The sequence below is a fragment of the Monodelphis domestica genome, chromosome X (genome assembly GCF_027887165.1).
Source record: "Monodelphis domestica isolate mMonDom1 chromosome X, mMonDom1.pri, whole genome shotgun sequence".
Lineage (NCBI taxonomy): Eukaryota > Metazoa > Chordata > Mammalia > Didelphimorphia > Didelphidae > Monodelphis > Monodelphis domestica.
This window is the reverse complement of record NC_077235.1, coordinates 5,576,207-5,593,752: the sequence shown is the minus strand read 5'-3', so window position 1 is coordinate 5,593,752 and position 17,546 is coordinate 5,576,207. Positions and strand designations below refer to the sequence as shown.

Here is a 17,546-nt window from a genome sequence, read left to right as displayed (position 1 = left end):
GCCATGCTACTGTCACACCTCGACTGCCAGGCCCAGGAGCCCAGGCCAGGCTTCCCTCCTTGGGCGCCGAGCTCCAGGAGAAAGACAATAGCCTCTTGTTTGCCTTTATTAATTTGGAGGTAGGTTAGGGCGGGGAGGGGGGGGGAGATGACGGACAGCCCCTCGGGCCAATGGGCCGCTGCTCCCGGGCCAAGCCTCACCAATAGGCAGCGACAATGGGCAGGTAGGTGGAGTTTCCTCCCTCCTGCCCGCCCCCAGCCCTCATCCCGACTCCCCCATTCCCAATCCCCTCTCCCCCGCGGCCCCCTCCCCCTCCCTTCCCCAGCGGCTCCTCCGCTGCTGCCCCAGCGGGCGGCTTACTGGCCCGGGTCGGGCCGGGCCGGGCCGGGATCTGGCCCGGCTGGGAGGTGGGCACTGGGCGGCGCTCCGCCTCCACTCCCCTGCGGGAACTACCCGAGGAGAATCGCTGCGCGGCCGGGCCGGGCCGGGTCAGGGCCGCAACAGCGGCCGCGATAGCGCAGCGAGCAGCCCAGGAGCACGCCGGAGGGAGCCGGGTCCCGGAAAGCTGCGTGGCTTCCCCGCTCCTCGGTTCCGCTCTTTTCTTCCTCCTCCTCCCACCCCCCGCCTCCTCCTCTTCCTCTTCTTCCTCCTCTCCAGGTCCTGCTGCTCCCCCTGGCCCGCAGGATTGCTGCTGGCCTCCGCCCTGGGTGCCCATCCCGCGGATAGCTCCGAGGCTCCTAGCACCCCAGGCTACCACATTTCTGGGTGCGCCTGGAGGCCCCCCCAGGAGGCCTACCGGCCCCCGCCCTCCTCCCTCCGCCTTCTCCCGGTCCCCGGGACCCCGCCGCTCAATTGTTTGAAACTTCTCCGCCCCTCGGCCCCTCCTCTTTCTCTCTTCTCCGCCCCCTCTCCCTCTCCTCTTCGGCCCCTCCCCTCTCCCCTCTCCTCTTCCCCCCCCCCCAAGGCGAACGGCCGATCGGGCCGGACTGGGTCCGGCGTCTCCCCTCCCCCTCCCTCCTCCCACTGCCCCCTGCCGCCCCCTGCCCCACCCCCCTGGCCGGGGGCGGGCCGAACCGTTCCCCACCAGAAGAATAATAGCCCGACAGACAGCCAGTGTCCGCAGTCGCTCGCTCACCTTCGCTGGGCCGCCCTGTCTTGTCCGTCAGTGGCTCCGTGCGCTCCGTCAGTGCCTTTGCTGACCGCAGCCGCCCTCGAAGCAGGCACGCCCCTTCCCTTCCCTCTGCGAAGGGCTGGGGTAGTCCCCGCATCTCCGGCCGCCGCTGCCCGCCCGGAGCCCAGCTCACCTCCTAGCGCCCACAGCCGCCAGCCCTACCGGCTCCCGCATCCCTCCCTCTCGGGCGGCCGTCCGCTCCGGGAGCACAACCCCAAGGGCATCGGCGGCGGCGCGGCGGCGCCCAGCTCACGGCTCCAGCCACCTGAGCCCGAGGTAAGGCAGGCGGGCGGGCAGGCGCGGCGTCACTCGCCAGGGCCCGGCGCGGGGGTGGGGTGGGGGGCGGGGGCGGGAGGGTGGCCCCAACTTCTGCTAGTACGAGAGGCCGGCCGTGGGCATCCTCGTTCCTCTTCGAGGATGCAGCCTAGGAGCCCTGTCACAGCTCCATGGGTACCACGGCCGGGCCCGGGGCAGGTGGAACTCGCCTTGGAGAGTCCCCTAGAAGGATCCTCGGGGAGTCGGGCCCCTGCTGCTCCGCCTCCACCTCCTTTAACCCTCTGGGCTTGGCCCGGGCCGGCGTTTCCCGCTTTCCCTCCGTCCCTCCCTCCCTCCACTCCCCTTACTCTGGGGTCGGAGGGAGCGCTCCCAGTGACCAGCTAGGAAGGAACCTGCAGTGCATGTGGCCCGCCCGATTCGGAACTCTGCGAGGACCCCGAGAGTCCGTGGCCTTGGGCGGGGGTAGAGGCGATGTCCATGCCAATCGGGATAGACTGGCACCACCAGAGAATGAATTTACCAAGCCAAGGCTCTGCGGAGCAAATGAGCCCAGGGCAGAAAGGGCTTCTGGCTGCTTGTCACTTTCTCCTCCTAGCTGGCATTTTCAACTTTGAGATCTCTCGAAGGCCCTTGGACTTGAGCTTGGGGGCCAGGGTTGGGGAGCAGTTGCTTCAGGGGTTCATGGCTTGAGCGCCCCCCACCCAGCCTCCCATCCATAAATCACAGTCATTCTTCCAGGCTGGGAGAGGGGGCCCAATGTGACCCGAATTAGGGAGCTGGGTGGGGACTTTGGGCCTGGAGTTCTGAGTCTAAAGCATCAGCTAAGTCAGCCACCCACTTTGTGCCTCAGTTTCCTTATCCAGTACACTGGAGATAGGTTTGGACTTCCCATTTGCCCACCAGGGAGTGTGCTGGGAGGCTTGAATCCATCTGAGCATGCCGTATGGGTAAAAGCCCTGGCTAACCAGGCAGCCTAATTGCTAGAACCAAGGCCACAGTTGGGGGACACACATTTGACAGGGTGGGATGTGCTCTTGTCAGGTCTCCTCAGGCCACCTGGTAAGCAGCCTCATCTGGTCCCTACAAAGTAGTGTGAAATCTTATTTGGGGCAAAGGAGAGGTGGGGAGGGGCTCTCCGCCTCTTGTTATTTTTAGGACTTGGTTAAGACCATGGCAGGGGTTGTGGTCCCAGCCCAGCTAGGAGCCTGTCGTCTGCCTCCCCCCCGCCCCCAGCCCTCGAATTGCCTTTTAGAGTTTTTCTTTGGTTGACTTGGGGGAGGAGGAGGGAAGGAGGAAGGGGAGGGCTGGCACGAAGGCAGGCAGGGGAAAGGGGAGGTTATTGGGTGCCAATTTTAAAGGGTATAGCATTTCAGATCAGCTGGAAGAGAAGAGTTGGGCTGACCAAATTGTGCATTTTATAGGCAGCCTGGGGCTCATTATTGGCCAGGTGCTTCTATGGAGTGGTTCCTTCCATTTCCAGCTGCTAACTCCTATTTCAGCCCAAATCCAGAGCAGTGCCTGCAGAGTGACCTTTAGTGCCATTTTCTGTACCTCTACTTCCCTCAACTCAATTTCTTTGGAGAAGTTGGAGGATGGGAAGGAAGGCTTGTAGATCCAGGGGTGGAAGGGACCTGAGGAGGGCGTTTAGTCTGACCTCCTCATTTTACCCAAGAGAACATTTGAGGCCCAGAGAAGGCAAGACAACTTGGCCAAGGTCACACTTGGACGAATGGCTGACTTTTTGGTTGCCTGATCCAAATAGGAGTGACTGTAGCCCCCACTGTAGAAAGCAGCTCTCTTTTTTAAGTGGATCCCCAACATTGCTCTTGTGTGAGATTGCACACACACACACACACACACACACCTTTAAAAGAACTCCTATTTAATCCAGTGGAAGGCACTGATTCCAACCCTTCTGCAGCTTTTTGTCTTTGTAAACAAAACAAAACAAAGTATCCTCCAGTATAGAGAATTCCTGGTGCTGAAACTCTTGGGGGTGTCAGAAAAACTAAGTAGCCTGAATGTATCCCCTTTGGAGACAGAATTCTCCCCATGGGCTGGAAACTTTCCTTGTTTCATTCAAGTGCTGGGAGGATCCTTGCAGTAAAGAATTCACTACGAATTCACTACTTGCCATCTGAGGTTTTTCAAAGAAAACCTAGTTCACTGTTTTGGAAAAAATGCTATCCTAGACTTTGCCCATTTGCTAGGGGCTGGGGGGGGGGAGGCTTTGAAGAGGAAGTTCCACAACTCTTTTTCTAGAATAGGATGAAACCAACTGGACCCCGAAGACAGGGGGATGGACTCACTGACCTCCTTATCCCTGCCAGCCCTTGAATTAGAGTGGCTCCATCAGCCTCTGTGCTCCCTTGCAGGGCCTGCTCATCCTTTAAAAGGATGGCTTTGTAATTATTCAGCCCTGCTCCTTGCTGTCATTCTTCCTTTGATCCAGCTTTTTAAGGCATTCCCCCTTGCCCCCCCAATTTGGATGCAAGATGAATTTCTCACACTCTTCCCTAGCTCTAGGTCTCTTCAATTTTCCCCAAAGTTCTACAGTTCTTTGGCGGGGTGAGGGGGGGGGTTGAGTCTGAGGAAGAGCAGAGAAAATTCCCCGGCTTGAGAAATGCTCTGCTCTCAGCCAGGTACCTTCCTCCATGGTGATCGAGGAATTGGAATGCATGAGAACAGGCTTTCTTGGGGTCCGACTGCTGAAGAAAGCAGCCTTTGCACCCATTGAGCCCAGTCCAAGCCCTTTGTAGCACTGGGGTGAGAAGGGGGAGGTCTTTCGGAATGGTGACTGGGCAAATGTGTCCAGGCCGGTGGGCTGAGCATCTCCTTTCTTGGACTCTCTGCCCACCACCACTCTCCTCCCCCATTCAGCCACTGCCAAACAAGTTCTTGGGGAAGTTACACTGAGTCCCTGCTGATTGGGAGTAGAGGGTTTCCTCCTTCCAACTGACTGTGGCCATGTGTTTTACCTTTGGTCCTATCCCTTTTGGTTTCTGGATGTCTCCTGGCACATCTCCGCCCAAATCGAGGCCTTTGATTGAGCACCAGTCAGAGGTGCCCATTTCTCCCCAAAGTCATCTGATGCCCAATCGAGAGACTGGATGGAATCATTTGACAAACTTCCGAGTCTCTCTTTAGGTAGAGATGCCTGCCTGCTGTTATTGTAAAAGCAGTGTGGCCAGGGTGGCTCAAGCACACGGCACCCAGGCTTTCAGTCCTGCCTCATACACACAGAGCTCAGCCTCAGTTTCTACACCTGAAAAATGGAGGTCACAATAGCACCCATCTCCCAGGGTTGCTCTAAGGGTCAAAGGAGACAATGTAAACTTTCCCGGCCTCTGAGGACTTAAAACAGTCCCCTCCCCCTCCCGATTCCTATTGATTCCTCGGTCCCGGGAGAGGAGGGGAGCCATGTCTCTTTGGGGATCTCGTGTTATCTGCTTCCCTCCCCCGCTTATGTTTTGGTGAAGATGAATACTGAAGACAGACTAAACTGAAGCCCTTTAGTGCACTAGTGGGAGCTGGCCTTTGTATTGAGGGGCCCTTGAGATGCCCCAAATCGCCATTGTGGGGCCCTGGAGCTCTGGGGCTTTGTCTAAAATAGCCAGCTCCCTTGAAAAGGCTTTGCTTTATACCAACTCAATTAAGCAGCAGCAGCAGCAGCAGCAGCCGCCACAGCAATAATACTGCCTTTTCAGGGCCACACCTATTGTAGGCCTGGGAGAGGCACCTGGTATTGGGGGCCCCCTTGGAAAAGTTGGCTGTCTAGGGCTTAGCAGTCTGTTTGGTGTGCCATACCCAGCCTAAGGGCTTCAGGCTGGGTGACCCAGCATGATCCCAGTCAAGCCTGCCACTCCCAAGTCAAGGACAAATAACCTTTGCTCCAGGGGTTCCCGTGAGGGGAAGCAGGGAAGGCTCCCTTGCCATAGGTTGGATGATTGAGGGCAGGGGCAGCAGGGTAGGGGGCTGGGAGGTGGGGCGTTGCTGTCTGGCTGCTTCCTTCCTCATAGAGCCAGTGTTCCCCAGGTTCCAGCATAAGCATTGGCTTTTACACCCAGGAGAGCCCCCCAGTGGGTCACAACAGCTCCCCTACTTCTGAACTGACATTCTTTCTGAAACTTTTGCAGAGAGTGAGCCTGGGATAGGGACAGGGCTTTTATGGCCACTAGGACGGAAGCCGAGGCACAGAGGAACAACTCATGAGGCCCTTTAATGCCACCGATTCCCCACATGACCTTGGACAAGCCCTATCCCCTCTCAGGGCTTCAGTTTCCCCCTCTGAGCTCTAAAATTCTGTGATGTTCCTCACTGTGTTGGCCCCAAGTTTCTACTCTTGCCATATGAGGATTGATTGAAGGGACTGGAAAAGAAGATGGGGTGGGGGGGAGAGAAGAAAGGAAGGGGGGAGGGAGGAGATGATCCACTGTCTAGCTGTCTCATAGAAGGATTAGACTTGGTCTGTTTGACCCCAGAAGGAAGAACTAGAGCAGTAGGGGAAGTTGCCATCAATCAGCAAGCTTTAGTAAATGCTGCTTACTGTGTACCCATTCTGCTAAACGCTGCAGATACAAAGAAAGGCAGAAATTAGCCCCTGCCCTCTGGGAGCTCTCATTCTAACAGAAGAGATGACATGGGCATATATAGATCTGTTCCTAATAGAGAGAGTGGGTACGAGGTAACCTTAGAGGGAAAGGCTGTGGCAGCTGGGGTGGGGAGTGGGGAGGAGGGAGGGAAGGAAGAAAGGGGGGGTGGGAGAAAGAGAGAGAGAGAGAGAGGAGGGGGAGGGGGAGAGAGAGAGAGAGGGAGAGAGAGAGAGTGTGTGAGAGTTAGAGAGAGAGAGTGTGAGAGTTCGAGAGAGAGGGTGGGAGAGAGAGGGAAGGGGGAGAGAGAGAGGGAGGGGGGAGAGAGAGAGGGAGGGGGAGAGAGAGAGGGAAGGGGGAGAGAGAGAGGGAGGGGGGAGAGAGAGAGGGAGGGGGGAGAGAGAGAGGAGGGGAGAGAGAGAGAGAGAGAGAGAGAGAGAGAGAGAGAGAGAGAGAGAGAGAGAGAGAGAGAGAGAGAATTTAGGATTGATGTCAAGAAAAACTTCCTAACAATGAGAGCTATCCCAGAGTGGACTGGGCTGCCTGGGGAGGTAGTTTAATTTCTCTTCACTGGCGTTCTTCCAGCAGAGGCTGCTGCCCATTAGTCCAGGATGTCATGAAGGGGATTCTTCAGATCTGGGTTGGACTGGATGGTTTCTGAGTTCAAAAGATTCTGTAAGTGTGGGCAGCGCGCCTCCCAAAAGTGCAGTTTGGGGTTGTTTCTTTCTCTTTCAGCAGTTCAGCTTACGCTTGGACCTTCCGTGCTTGCAGGGCTGGCCATTTAGATGGAAAGCAGAAAGCATGAGGGAGATGCTAACCCCAGTACATTTGTTGCCTTTCAATATCCCTTTGTGCAGGTGAGGTCCGTACCGTAGAGCAGTGCCTCCTGTCGTCCTGTCGTCCTGTCATCCATCCATCTGCCCTGTGAGATCAGTGGTGGGGATTTGTTCCCAGAGTCCTGAGAGAGCCTAGCAGCTTCGGTGAGTTAGCCCCATTCCCTTACTTCGCCTTGAAGATGCTTCCATATCTTGCCAGGCCATCGTTTCCACTCACCCAAAGGGAAAGGCAAGGCTTGTGGTTTGCTCCTAAATCATTTGGCAGTGCTTCTTAGGGCAGGGTGTCATGACATCCCTGTAAAGACAACCTCAGCCTGGGTGTGCCAGGAATGCTTTGGGAATGAGGGAGGCCCCGGAGGAGGAGGCAAGGGGGGGAAAACACAAATCACTTTCTTTAATGACCTTGAGAATAATGGGACCTGTCTAAATGAGATTTAGCTACAGGAAGGAGACAGAACCCTAGGGGAAGATTTGCAGGTACAGAAGGCCAATCCCGAGGGGATGGAACTGCCATCCGGGGGACATCTCTACAAGGGGAGGTTTGGGCGCCAGCTTGCCATTGTCCTCTGCCACTCATTGCTGCTTTTCAGGAATGAGCTTTTTTCTGGGATTCTGGCAGAGAGCCTGGGGTTGTGGTTGTCTGCTTGGGAGGTTGGGGCACAGGCAGCTGGCAGGGAGGCCTGCCTCTGTGAATTGGGGCATACCTGAGCTATGACAGGTAAAGTTGCTATGCCTGGGATACCCAGGATTGGCCGATGGGAGAAAGAATGGGAGGAGCTCCCAATGAGTAACAGAACTTCCCATCTTCTGCCTGGGGAGCAAGTGAGTTGTCCCATCCAGGGCTAAGCTCCTGGCCCTGTAGGCTGTATAGCCAAGCTTTCCAGGAATTCCTGTTTCTCCTGGTTTTGTCTACATAAGACTTCCAGGCCAATGAATTCTGGGATTGCCTCTGCTGGAATGGGAAGGCCAGTATTCTGAGAATTAGTGGTGAGATCTCTGGCTCTGAAATGGGGGGGTGGGCTTTCCTTCCAGTTTCTGCTCTGTTGGCTGCCACCTATGTGACCTAAATTTAGCAAGTGGCTTCATTACCTTGGGCCTCAGTTTCCCCCTCTGAAAAATGATGGGTGTTAATCCCACTCTCTAAGGTCCTTTCCATCTCTAACTCTAGGACATGCTGATCATTAGAATAGATGAGCTTGCTGAGCACAGACCTCTGGACAGCTTGTAGCATAGAAGATCCAGTGTACTAGGTTTGGTAAGAAGAACTGAGTTTAAATCCTACCTCAGTTATATAAATGTGATTATAACTGTGTGATCCTGAGCAACTCAAACCACCTTTCTCAGCCTCAGCTTCCTCATCTCTAAAATGAGGATAATAATAGCACCTACAGCTGGTTCCTGGTTAGTGCAAATAATAGTCCTCTGAGTTCAAATTCCTGCTATTCCAGGTTGCCATTCTATGCAATATGGCGACTGGTTCTAGCTCATTGGGAAGTGGAAATTGAAGTGACCTCTTTGGGCTGGATAAGAGGATCTAGGGAGATGTCTAAATGGTAGCTGTGATTACTGATAAGGACTGGAAAAGCCATGACTTTTCCTGTGCTAGCTTTGGAGATGCTGGGTTGTTTTGTGCCATCAACTCCTGAAGCATTTATGTAGGGGCCTGGTCAGGATTTGAGGGGCCATTCCCAGTGCCATCTGCACTTGCTCTGTCACGTAGGATAACTCAAGCTCTCTGCACTCTAGCTTACCCTTGTAGGAAAAAAGAATATTGATGATTCAGAGAGTGTCTGAAGCTTCCGGCTCTCCAGACCTCAGTTTCCTCCCCCATATGAAGGATGCTGGGCAGGATGATTTCCGAGGTCCCATCCACCTCTGAATCTGTGATCCTTGATACGTGGCACACTTAGCAATCATTGGGACTTTTTTTAGGATTGTAGGTTTAGAGCCAGAACTCAGGGGTCTTTAAGTCTAACCCTATCATTTCTCAGGGGCAAAAACTGAGGCTGACAGAGGAAAGTGACTTACCCACAGTCACTCAGGTAGCTGGGATTCCAAAGCCAGGCCCCATGAACAAAGGCAGCAGTCAGTGCCCTATTCAGTCTCACTCCTATTTGTAGTAGGATTGCCAACAATTGCTCTTTTTTTAACGAATTGTCTTTTTTTTGCTGATTCTCTACTCTTCTCCCTGATGCACTCTGTGGCGGCCTGCAGCTGGAGTGATTATAGGTAAGATTGTCCAGCTTCCCTCTTTTGCCTCAACCCCCCCACCACTTCAGGTGAACAGCATACTTGGCTAACTCTAGGTCTACAGGAGAGGTCCTTAAGAGGTGCCTGCTGGGGTGCCGAGGAATGGAATGCACCCAGAGGAGGTTTCAAAGCTTTTCAACCTTGCCCAAAAGATTAAAGAAGGGGGGGGGAGAACAAAAGCCAAGTTTGGGGAGTAAGATTTGCCTTGTGTCACTTCTTGATGGTAGCCAGGATCCAGCGGGCCTCGACACAACTGGCTTTTATCAGGGCCAGAATATCTTTCTGCTGGACTCTGTGGAGGGAGCACGGGCTTTGCCATGCTTGGCAGGCCTGGAATCCCCCCAAAGGGATGTCAAGAATAACACACAATGTCAAGGTGGACAACCTGAGAAAGGGGACTGAGCACCTCCGAGCACCCTTCTCCCAGCCTCTGGCCACCCCTTTAGCCTCTTGGCTGCTTTTCTTAGACAGCCCCCTGCCCTGAGAGCTTGCAGTTTGATCCCCCTTGATAAGGACAAATGATCTGCCAAAAACATTTTGCTCACTCTTCCTGAGGCAGCTGAGGCTGAGGCATTGGGGGGTGTCCCCCCCAAAGCCCATTCTCCCTGCACATGGTCCTCATTATCCCAGAGGCCTGGACTCCATCAGAGAAGGAGCCGAAAAACCCCAGGCCTCGGGGTGAGGGGAGAGAGCATGCTTGGCATATTTGTGGGGAGGGGGCTGCTGACATCACAGAATGTAGTGGGCTGAGTGTTAACAGGGGCTGTGGCGAGAGATCTGGTGTTCTGGGTGTGCTCCAATTGTTCGTCTCCTTTCTTAGAGAAAAGCAAAGAGGCCATAAAAGTGTTGGCCGGGGCGGACACGCTCTTAGGAAGTGGCCCTGGAAACTTTGCTGCTGGTTGGGACGGGAGAGTCGAGTACAAGACGGCCCCTTAGGAAGCAAGCCCATCCCATTCCACTCCACGCCACTCACTTGAGAGAGTAGAAGTTTGCCATGCCCCTCCTCCCTGATTACCAGATCAAGATCTCTGTCGCAGGCTGGGGGGGGGGGGCAGCACTGTGGCCTTGGTAGCAGAGATGAGCTCCTGAGCTTATTTTTCCATCTGGGAGAAATCTCATTTCCCCGTCATTCCCTTTGCCCTCTCTCTTCTGGCTTCCCTGCCCTCTTCTCCCGGTAGCTTTACCAGCCTTTGGCATTTTGGGCCTGCTGGGCAGTGGCCCAGGGCTGGTGGCTTGGCTGGCCAGAAGGTGTCCAGTTAGACAAAGAGACACTTATGTTTCTGACCAGTCAGGCCACTGGGTCAGAACAGGTCATGGGAAGGGCCTTTGGTCATCTACTCCTGGATGCGTGTTTGAAGACACTTTAGTTAGTGCTTAAGGACTGGCCTTTGGCGATCATGGCGATGGTGTCTGTGAAGGTTTCTACTTCAGGGGGATCAGGGCAGTCATGTCCCCTGGGAAGAGAAGTGTGGCTGGCCACTGGAGAACAGACAAGGTGGAGTCTCTTCGTTCTCCAGCCTAGTCTGGGCCTGAGAGTGAGAAGGGCCCAGTACTAACCGTAGTTTTGCCACCTTCTCACTGTCTGACCTTGGGCAAGGTCTGTGGGTCTTTGATTCCCTCCTCTGTATTAGAGAGGGGACCCAAGGGAAATGCACTAGATGATCTCTAGATCTCTAGATCTAGTGCACTAGATCAAGGGTCTCTTCTATCTCCAAGCTTCTAGTATCGTATTGAACTTGAATGACTCTTTAGGAAAGGCCGAAAGTTTGTAGCCCAGCACCTAAGATGACAACACCTGTCTTCCAGGTTCTTTTGGTGTTCCAGCTTCCTGAAAGCAGCCAGCCATTGGGAGGCTCAGTGAGAGGAGAAAGTTGACTGGAGGATTTCCCTGTGCTTTAGCTGATCAGCCCAACCCTTTTGGGGCAGGCCAGAGAACCTGTAGAGTTTTGTCAGGACAGGTAGCAGCAGGAGGGAAGGGGCGGGAGGGAGCCTCCTCTCCTCTCCAATCTCTCTTCTTTTCTGCTCTGCTCTGTCCTCACCTCCTTGGGGAGTGACTCAGACCCTTTGGTATGAACGTCTGGAACATTGGCTGCCAGCCCTGCACCTGCTCCATGGCACACCTGTGCTCATCCAGCACCTGAGCCAAGGAGTCATTGTGGCAGAGTCCCCCAACCCTTAGGCCCTCTTCTGGCCTCGTAGGCAGCATGCTGCCTGATGTGTTCCTCTTGCGGGCCAGTCTCGTGAGGTGGTCTGTTCCCTCAGAGCTGTGAGATCTTGAAGTCCTGGTTCTCCACCTGTCTGCCCCACTTGGATGACTGGGCCAAAAGACTTTCCCTTCTGAGGCCTCAGTGTTGTCCTCTGTAAAATGAAGGCACTGCTCCAGAGATCCTCTGAGGTGGGTTTCTACCTGTAAACCAGAGTCTAGGAAGTCATCTGGCAGACTTGGCACTCCCTGGATTTCAGTTGTCCCAGCTGTTAAACGGGGAGAATGTGCCTGCCTTCACTTCATTTGATGGATGCGAGGGGAAAATGGGATGGAAGAGTCTGGATGCCTTTAGAAAAAAGTAGGCCCTAGAGAAAGCCAAGACGCTGAAAGGAGAGTGGGCGGGCACACATCTGTGCCTGGCTTAGCCTTGTAGAGCCCCTGCCACCTCAGCTTTCTGCCTCTTCCCCAAAACTCTGGTGAAGGCAGACTCCTCCCAACCCCAGCTGAGCCAGACATACCCCCATGTCCAGTGCCACTGGTCATTGGGCCTGGTGCCTTTCTCCTTTACGGAATAGCTGGCACCAGGTGCTGCCCATGCCCATTGTGCTGCTTGGCTCATGGTCTGGTCTATTCTTCAAATCCCCTTCTGGGTAGAATAACGTGCCAGACTGACCATTGAAGACAGATGCCAGCTAATCCCATGACCCAAAAGCCATGTGCCCATAGGTGTGGCTCTGCAGCCTGTTCTCAGACCGGTCTGGATGCCCGGGCACAGCATGTGCTTCTCAATCCCAGAGATTTGGGCTTCTTTCTGGGGCTAGTATCCTACCAATATGGAAGTTCTACTGAAAGCAGATAGGCCCCTAGAGTGCAGAACTTTCGCAGGGTGCAGCTGAAATCCAATAGAGGGAGAGGGTGCCACAGTTCTGAACTTGTTCTCACTCACCTGAAGGTTTTTTCCTAATTGGTGCCTAGACTAGCCAGCAGTGTGAGCCAAATGCCTGCAAGCTGGCTTCCCTGCAGAGCCTGATTTCCACTGTGCCCTCTCCCCGGCCCCCCTACTAGGTGACACCCCTAGACCAGGGAAAAGTGCACTGGGGTGCAGGAGATAGTGTGCTCAGTAGTTCCTGCCCACATTCACAGAGGTCTCTTCTTTTCCTGAGAGCCGGCCAAGAGATCGTTTACTGTCTTGACCAAGATAAGGGTCGGAACAAGGTGGCCCAAACTCCTCCCTCCTATCTTCGCAGTGGGGGAGGGAATGACTCTGGGGTGGTCTGGTGGCCGAGCCCTTCCCTGGGTCTAATGTACATTGGCGGGACTTGTGCTGAGCAGATAGGCTACTCCTTTGTTTGGGGACCTGAAGAATCAGCCTGGGGCCCTGGGAATGGCCGCCTCCCAGAGAGGGGAGTGCCTCCCACCCAGCCTCATGGGAGACCTTGAAACCCTCTCCTGCTTGTGCTAACAGAGACTTGGGACCTGGCCGGGAGCCCTTATCTGAGCCATGTTGGTTAAGTAAGAGGAATTTTCCAGCAGATGCCAATAATGCCTGGCCCAGGGATTCTCACTCATGCCGAGGCTGAGGGTCTCTGTTTTCATGTTGGAGTCTGTAGCCCCCCTCCATGAAAACATTGTAGATTTGGAGCAGGAAAGGACGTTGATTAGGGATCCTCACTCAGTCTTCTGGCCCAGCACTTGGGTCATGGGCTGAGTCAGTCATTTCCTAGGATTTAGAGCTGGCCAAGACCTTAGAGGTCATTTAGTCCTCCTCACTCATTTTACAGAGGAGGAAACTGAGACCCAAGGATGAGGAGCGACTTGCCCAAGATCACACAGGTGGTTCATAGCCGGGCTGCAATTTGAACTTAGGCCCTCTGATTCCTACTCAAGTGTTCTTTCTGTTCCCCCATGCTTCTCCTCACTGTGCCTCCCTTAAGCTAGATTAGGTCACATCCAAGGCCCCTTCCAATTTCAAATCTTTGTATTTGTGATCTTAAGTTCTAGGAGATGATTGTGATTTAGATTCTGTCCCAGGGCTGCTGACTGCCAGGTAAGGGGGAGAGAGGGACGAAGCAGGCCTGGCACTAAGTCCTAGAATTGTCCTGAACCATGAAAAAAAAAGACAGCTGGGGAAACCAAGACCCAGGTTTGCTCCACAAGGCCATTCATCCTCCTCCCCAGAGTTAAACGAACCAGTGTTATTAACTCACAGCTTCAGACCTAGAATAGAGCTCTGATGTCATCTAGTCTAACTCCCTCATTTTGAAGATTAGGAAACTGAGGCCCAGAGGGTTCGATTTTCTTGACTTGCTTAGGCATAGCTTGGTTCAGATCACTGAAAGGATAGAACAAACTCACTGAGGCCACCTTGCCCATGTGTTTTAGATTGTGTGTGTGTGTGTGTGTGTGTGTGTGTGTGTGTGTGTGTGAGAGAGAGAGAGAGAGAGAGAGAGAGAGAGAGAGAGATGACCTAAATGCATGTCTATAGTTCAGCTCTAAACTGGTTTCCTGCAATTTAACTGGGAGTCCATCTGGATGGGACCAGCTAACCAGGATTTCACAGGCAAATGAGTTCTGTCGGCCATTGTGGTGGGGAGTGGGGGAGGGATTCTCTAGCTAGGTCACGTTCTCTGGATTTATTCTGAGGATGGGAATGTGCTTTGTACCCATGACCACTTCATAACGACAAACCTCTGGGACTTGGCCCTGGGAAACCTCTCCCAGGTATGCTGGGAGAGGGCAGAGGTTGGGACCCAGAGGGGAGCATTTAGCTTGGCTTGGCTACCTTGTTGTTCTTCCTGTAGAACTAGCTCAGTCTATGTTCCCAACTACTTGTAGAAGGAGCACCCTGGACATCCTGCCCTCCCAGGCCCTAGCTTTGTGTCTCAGCCATGCCCAAACCATTCTGTGCCTGGAGCTGCCTTGCTCTTTGAAGGTTGCTGAATTCATTCTGTTTTAGCTTCTGAACACGGAAGGGCTCCTGTTCCTTTTCTTTCTCTGAAAAGCAAAATAAACAGTACCCTCCCACCCATCTATGCCTCTTGACATGGAGATGACCCATGAGTCTTTGAGAAAATTCTGCTAAATAGAAAGCGATACAGAAAGCTTTTCCTCAGGCTGATTTTGCTTCCTCTTTAAAATAGCAGCTTTTTAAAAAGCAGGGGACTACAGGGGGGAGGAATTTGCCACATCCAGCTGGCAGAGTTGCTCAAGCCTAGAGAGCAGTTGATGGCTATTGCTCATTGAAGAACCAAGGAGAGGCTGCTCAGGTAGGCCCAGGTGAGGGAGAGGAAACCAGGAATGATTGTTGGTTCTGAAGAAATGAACAATGTTTTGGCACTGCCTTGAGGGACCCTCCCATTGGTGCCCTTGGGTCAGCGAGGCCAAATTATCCGGGGCAGAATTTTTTAAAAAACCCTCATCTTCCGTCTTGGAGTCAATATTGTGTATTGGCTCCAAGGCAGAAGAGTGGTGGTAAGGGCTAGGCATTGGGGGTCAAGTGACTTGCCCAGGATCACGCAGCTGAGAAGTGTCTGAGGTCAGATTTGAACCCAGGACCTCCCATCTCTAGGCCTGCCTCTCAATCCACTGAGCTACTGAGCTGCCCCCTGGGGCAGAATTTGACAGTGGCCATCCTCCTCTTGGGGTTCTCCTTAGTCTACAATGTAGCCTATTTCAAAGCTTCTCCCAAGTGGGGTCTAATGCCCTAGAAGATTGATGGTGCACAGAGCCGCCATTTTGCCTTGAGTAGTGGTAATGCCCAGGGCCAGACTGAGATGGAGAGATACCTCTGCCTGGTTGCCAAGTCCTTGTGAATTTTTTTTTTAATTGTTGGCAGCAATGCCAGGAAATTGGGTTGCATTAGTCACTGGGCTTTGTGATTTGGTGCTCTGGTTTTACGCATGTTACTGTTTGGGTTGTGCCTTAAAAACGTGGGCTGCCTGGCACTGCCTCCACACTCCTTGGCCGTCAGTTTCTACTTCCAACTAGAAATGACATCAATCACCCTCAAAGCTGGGGTTGGAGCTCTGGGTGCCTCTCACCACACGCATGCATGTCCACATGCACATACATACATACACAGAGCTGTAATGCTCTCACCACCGAGGCTTTTTAAGTGACCAGACAGGGCCAAGACAGAGCCATGTCAGATTGAGAAAGAGAAGAGTTGGTTTTCAGGATGTGGACCAGCCAGGTGGGAGTCTGGATGGCTGGCAACATGCTTTGGCATAAGGGCAGGAGGGACCCCGAGTGGTGACGACAGATCACTCCTTTTATTCTGTTAGTCTCCTCTTGGCTTCCCAAGTATCTAGCATCAAGTCCAGGTCTCACTGAGTAGCCTTAGATTAGCACCTCCCCTCCCCTCCCTGGGTCTCAGTTTCCCCATCTGCCAAATGAGAGAGAATAATTCTTGTCCTCTTGACTTCCCCAAGCTGCCAATATCCAGGGACAGACCCCTGTCTAAGTGAGGTGGTGACACTGGGGGCCAGCTTAGGGTTCAGTGGAGCCTGGCTCATCCCTTTGGTTGAAGGGGGAAGTATTGGTGTTGACTGGAGCTATTAAGGAGCCATTTCAAGGCTGCCATGCTTGTGCCCCCACACACCAGTGCCAGTGCCACCATCAGGCACTGCCTGTCCCTGCTCACCTCTTAGAGGGCTGGGAGGCCTGGGAAAAGCTAGCAGGCTCCTTCAGTCCCAGAGCCAGCCTTCTGCCACACCTTGGGCCAGATGCAGACTCTTGTACATGGCTGTTGGACCCTGAGGTTCCTTTTCTGCTCCAGTGGAGGCAATCTATAACTCATTAAACGTCTGGAGTGTGGGAGGAAGCAGGAGTCAGGTGCCACCACCATAAGACCTGCTCTGGCTGACTGCTGGCCTACCGGGAGTACAAGAGAACTAAGCCTTTTTCTTTCTCCCTGCCTTCAAAATATTTCAGAGCGGCCAGCGGTCAGACTCCCGGCAGAAGCAGATCGGCCACAGTCAGCCCCACGAAGCCTTCGGGGACAAGACAAGCTGAGAGGCAGACGGACCAGGCTTTGGTCCTTGTTAGAACCAAAAGCCGCTTCCTTCTCTAAGGTTTCCCAAAGGAAAGCAGAAATAGGTAAGGCTAGCTGGGAGGACAGCCCCATCTCTGAGCGTTCCAGCTTTTGGAGGCCTTTGTAGTGTTCTTGGTTGGACCTGTGGATGGATCTCTTTGGGGTTTTACTCAGAGGGGGTCTGCATGTTAAAGCGGGCAGGGCTCAGGAGAAACCCCAACCCAGTCATTAGCAACCAAGGGCTTCTGGAAACAAAGTGAAGTGGCCTCCCTGGGTGGGACCCTGCAGGGCCTGCCATCTTGGAGGAGGAAGTGGCCAGGAACAAGAATGCCAGTGTTATAGTACGGGGACCTATAGACTCAAGGGAGGAGTACAGGACCAATGGCATGAAGGTAGGGGGGAAGGTGGGGAATGGGGCAGCCAGCCCCAACTTTGGGCTTCCAGTGGGCTCCACCTGCCCTTCCGTGGTGACTCAAAGGCAAGGGGCTTGTGTGTGCAGAGCTGGAGCTAATCACAAAGGCAGTGCTTAGAAATGAGGAGCCCAGGACCCAATACCTGAGTCCTCATCCAGGAACCTGACCCCAGCTGCTTTGATCCTTGACCCTCGTCCACATAACTGTGAAATGGCTATCCAAGGAGAATTGGCAAGGAGGTGAACTCTCTGTGAGAGAGAATGGATCAAGCAAGGCCCCCTCTACATCCTTACCCCCTGGCAACTAGCTCTCTTCTGCGGGGGAGCAGGGATGGCCCCATGTTGCTGTTGGTCAAGGGTTCAGACCCTGGGCCCTCGTGCCTCCCATCACTGCCGCACTAGGGCTAGCTAACTCGAGTCCAATGCCGCTGAGTCTGGCCCGACAACTCAAGAAACAGTAATGAGCCCCTAATACCTGTACAAGGTGCCTGAGTGGGCCCTTGGATCATCCCTGCTTCCCCCCAATTTCTATATTAGAGGGATGGTCAGATCACTGCTGAAGGCAGCCTGAGAAGTCCCTTCCATTAGCAGCCATGTGCCAGTACTGTAATGCACAATTGATGAAAACCAGAAAACCTCCAGCACTACATTCCCTGATATAGCCATGAAAAAGCTCTTTATTGGAGCATTGGGTCTTTTTTCCTTTGGAAAGCCTCTCCTCCCCTCCCTCCATTCCTCTCCTCCCCTCCCTCCATTCCTCTCCTCTCCTCCCCT

The 17,546-nt window shown here is 53.8% G+C and overlaps 1 protein-coding gene across 7 annotated transcripts in view; it reads left to right on the top strand.

The window, feature by feature from the left end:
* The first annotated feature begins 333 nt into the window (after positions 1 to 333).
* The window catches only part of AMOT (angiomotin), a 62,939-nt gene continuing 45,726 nt past the window's right edge, over positions 334 to 17,546 (top strand). For 2 of the 7 annotated variants that reach the window (XM_056809400.1, XM_056809399.1), the window contains exons 1-4: positions 335 to 1,447; positions 6,894 to 7,016; positions 9,087 to 9,101; positions 16,261 to 16,425. The gene's annotated coding sequence lies outside the window, so the exon portion shown is untranslated. Of the gene's footprint in view, positions 1,448 to 6,646; positions 6,712 to 6,893; positions 7,017 to 9,086; positions 9,102 to 10,928; positions 11,081 to 16,260; positions 16,426 to 17,546 lie in introns of those variants that run through there. The other 5 variants (XM_056809397.1, XM_007507543.2, XM_007507546.2 and 2 more) reach the window with 5 other exon arrangements.